A 4708-nucleotide genomic window follows, 5' to 3' on the forward strand; every position below is an offset into this window, starting at 1 on the left:
CGGGTGGGAACTTAAACCTGAATACACACCAACTCATGGGGACTTGTTTAGGTGTAGGGCGATATAAAATACAGTTTGTACAGTATAAAAATCATTACGCCTATGGGGAGTCCCTACAAGGATAGTGAACCAGTCTGTGTGTGTGTGTGTGTGTGTGTATAAAATCAGTTGCAATCCGTCTGAGAGCTCGGAGATCAGCAGTACCACAGTATTAGCTCAAGACCCTGAACTTCATCATCACTCCACACACACACACACACACACACACACACACACACACACACACTAAAGGGAGGAAATAGTCAATTTGGTCTTCATTTACCCTCATGTTGCTCCAAATCCAACTTACTTGCCGAACATTAGAACTATAGGATAATAGATGGTGATACATACGGTGAAGCCTCAAAAAAAGACAAAACAATACCATAGATGCATCATAATAATGGTTCATTTGACTTGCACAGCATATTCTTCTGATGGCTTAAAAGTGTGTGAGGATCAGACCCATTTTCTGAATCAGTTATTTAATTGGTTTCAATGTTTTTTTTTGGTATACTGTAAATATTCCCCTCCACCAAAACGCTCAAATCTCACTTGTGGTCATGAATATTCAAGTCGCAATATAACAGAAGTAGCAACAGATTTGTTTATTCTGTATTGTGAAGTAGATCCAATTAAAATGGATTACTGAAAAAAAAAACAAATGCAGGACAGGACTTGATTGTATCCACCTATTGTTGATTGGATGTTGAGATGTGGGTGTCGCTCTCAAAAATGGAGGTGGGGCTGAATGCAAGCTTGCGGTGGATTACGAAAGGGGCGGAGTTTAACCGGACTAAATGATTGGTGCTGCACACGTCACCAGAGAGAAGTCTGTCACTTCCTCAGATGATCCAGTTATGACAATTTGATTAAACATTATGAGGTCAAAACTATTTTCAAAACATAAAACATTATAGATTGACCGATAATCGTTTTTTACAGATATATTTTTTTGTTCTGTATTTATGTTCTCCATTTGTAAACGTTAGATGTTGTCAATTTATTTAGCCTACTATTAATATTATTTTTCACTGCGGCTACACTCTTAAAAATAAAGGTGCTTCAAAAGGTTCTTCAAGCGATGCCATAGAAGAACCATTTTTGATTCCACAAAGAACCATTCAGTCAAAGGTTCTTTAAAGAACCATCTCTTTCTTACCTTTTTGTAATCTGAAGAACCTTCTTTCACCCCAAAGAAGCTTTTGTGAAACAGAAAGGTTCTTCAGATGTTAAGGTTCTTTATGGAACCATTTAGACAAAAAGGTTCTTCTATGGCATCGTGAAGCACCTTTATTTTTAAGAGTGTACTGTTGCTATGCTTTTATTGTTGTGATTTGAAAATTAAATTTAAATAAAGAAGTAAAAAGTTAAATACATATTGCATATCGGTTTTTGAATATATTAACATAGAAATAATCGGTATCGGTTATAAAAAAAGAAAGAAAAATCAATATCAGCTGATCACTAGAAAGATATGCATGGATGAACCAACAACATGCATTTAGAAAATACATAAATATGTGGATTTTCATTTAATGCCGACTTTCATATTTGCTTTACGATGATCATGTGGCAGCTGAAAACCGATGTTGATCAGCATTACTGACGTCAGATGTTTCTAAACATGGCATTTTTTAACTGAACACATGCATGGATGAGATCTGGGCGTGTGAGGAGTGAGATTTTCAGGGCTTTAATTTGGGTCTGTTCCTCACACAGAGCATCATATGACTTCAGAAGACTTGGAATGTAATGCATGAGTCATACGGACAACTGTTATGGTGCTTTTCAGTCCTTTATGGAGCTTGACGTTCATGGCCACTGAACTGCAAAGAGACTGAGCATAAAGGTTTGGACCGACATGAGGGTGAGATTTAGATTATTGGCTGAAGGATTCCTTGAATGTGTCTAATGAACACATAACTGAATGTTAAGTATCTACTCCTGACAGATCTGGCGATCGTCTTCGGCAGTCGTTCAGCTCTGAATCTCTAGAATAGCACAGCACACACACACACACGCTCTGCCAGCGAGCAGCGCTGGGGTTTGGTGGGGCGCCAGATATGCACATGCTCATAACCTGGAAAGCGGAGGCCCGTGGAGCGAAGCATGGCGGCTCAGCATCGGCCGCTCTCTCCAGACTCATTCACAGCTTGTTTCTGCTGTTCTCTCCAGCCTGTCAGAAAAACGAGTGTTTAACCCTAACGCAGTGAGAGGATGACCTCTGATCTTCCCCGCCGCACCATTGGCATAGTGACCGGCGCAGACTCTGGCCACCGCTTTGGCGCGGCCGGCCCGGCTGTCAGTAACAGGTGTCACAGGCTCAGAGTTCCCTCGGCACCAGCAGTCGAGCACAATGGTTCCTGCTGCTGTAGGATGAGTTATATACATGGATCCATTCCCGGACTCACACACACAAATGAATCCTGCCAAACAAACTCAAAGTGTGTGTGTCAATAGAACATTAAAGGAATGCTCTGGGTTCAACACTTACAATACAAAACGTCAACTCAAATGTCAAACAAATAGCCTTAATGTTTAAGACAAAACACTATAGGCATTGTTTTGTTTTTTTCATGCACTGGTCAATTTTGAGATTTTGGCCTACTTTACCTTTCACATGTTGTTTTAGACTAGTGGAAAGAAAAACACCTTTAAACGTTTATTTAATTGCTGTATTTATTTGCGTTTGTAGACTTCATTTGCAATACATATCTTTAAACACTGTTTTCTCAAAGAGTTTTTTGCCCACTTTAGTAGCACTTCCATACACCAAACGTTACAGTTTGTATAGCTTAATGTACTGTAATCAATCAACTGGGGAAGTACGGTGGTTATTTTATTTTTTTATCATATTCACCAGGGGTGTCTTGCCTAAATGTTACCTAACGACACTTTTATTCATAGTCAGTGATGGAGAAACGAGGGGAAAAGCATCAACCCATTTAAACGCAGTGTTCCTGCGGATGAAGCATGTATGTGTACTACAAGCCACAGCTCCAACATCAACGCATAAATACACACACACACACACACACACACACACACACACACACACACACACACTCGCCATATGTCTTTCTATCATTCCCTCACGGGCATCAGCATTGATCTGGAACAAGTGAAGGGATGAATTTAAAGAAAGAACTGGCATCTGCTTTAAAAAAGTATTTCTGATAGTCAAACTCATAGTGAGGTTTACTGTTGTGTACAAACACACTACCGAAAAGTTTGGCATCAGTAAGATTTCTATTAGAAATAATACTTTTATTCATCAAGGCTGCATTAAATTGTTCAAAAGTGTCAGTAAAGACATTTATAATGTTACAAATTATTTATATTTCAAATAAATGCTTTTCTTTTGAACTTTCTATTCATCTGTGAATCCTGAAAAATAATGTATCACACAGAGCTGTCACTAACAATTATTTTGGTAATGAGTAATCGATCAATTATTCTGCTGATTAATCGATTAATCCGATAATTACTTTTTTGGTAATACAAATATGGCTTGCCACAAGTAGTCTGTGTATCCGGTATTGCCGGTGTTCAGCCGTACACTGATTACATTACTTGCCCACCGGGGCGGTCGTTTTGCTTTTTAGAGAAATAAAAATCATTTAGTTCAGTTGGACAAATGACGCTACAATAGTAAACTGAAGTCGTCTGCTCTGCTCCATACAGCGACACTGCAGAGCCGCAGCACAGTGCAGCAGGAGTTGTACATGTAGTAAATAACCGCTTCTTTATCCAGAGAAGGTGAACATGTTGGTTTTCTTGGCAAAAACTTGCAAACCCTGTCACGGACAGCCAATTTAATTTCTTTTATTTTTGTTTTCATTTTGTCTTTGCTGTTTACCTGACGTTATACGACGGAGGCTTTGCAACATGGAAGCTGCTGCTGAGGATCTCAGATGGTTCGAGGAGCAGTTATCAGCCCCGCTTCACGTTCACTTATCAAGCGCCCCTTAAAAATTTCCTTTTTTTATTTTGTCAGCAACCAAACGAAATGTGCGGAAATGTGTTTGCCTTCCATAAACCCCCGTCTCTCTTTTTCTCTACAGCCGAATCCCCAGTCCCTCCTACACAGCTCAGATCAATTTGTCTTCAAGACACAAATCCATATTTTTTTCATCCCAGGTATCACACACACACACTCGCGCTGATTCAGCTTTACAGGCAGACTCATGCTGACCACGGAGCCCCACACCTCTGCTTCACTCGCTCTTTCATCATACCACAGTGAAAGTGTTCAAGCGGCTCTCTCTCGGTCGGAGTGTCCGTCGTGTGCATTTCTCTTCCCTGAGCAGCGGCTCTCAGCACTGGGAGAGGACGTTTCCCTCGAGCTCTTAGCGGATCAATACTACACAGGACTTAAATTAGACCTCCAGTCAGACAAATCCACCTCAGCTGCCGTGAGCCCAACCCACAATCCCCTGAAAATTTACTTTTTTTCCCCTTTTTCCCCCTAAGTTAAGCAATAAGTGCAGGAAATAAAAAGGAAAAGAGCAGCTGTCTTTACTGTTTCTAATCGTTTTTCTTGTCAGAGATGCTGCACACACACACACACACACACACACACACATATATCTATATATATATATATATATATAAAATATTAATATATTTTGTAATGTTAAGAAAATGTTTCTATAAACGTTTTATG

Source organism: Sinocyclocheilus grahami, unplaced genomic scaffold (genome assembly GCF_001515645.1).
Source record: "Sinocyclocheilus grahami isolate Dianchi unplaced genomic scaffold, SAMN03320097.WGS_v1.1 scaffold1584.1, whole genome shotgun sequence".
Lineage (NCBI taxonomy): Eukaryota > Metazoa > Chordata > Actinopteri > Cypriniformes > Cyprinidae > Sinocyclocheilus > Sinocyclocheilus grahami.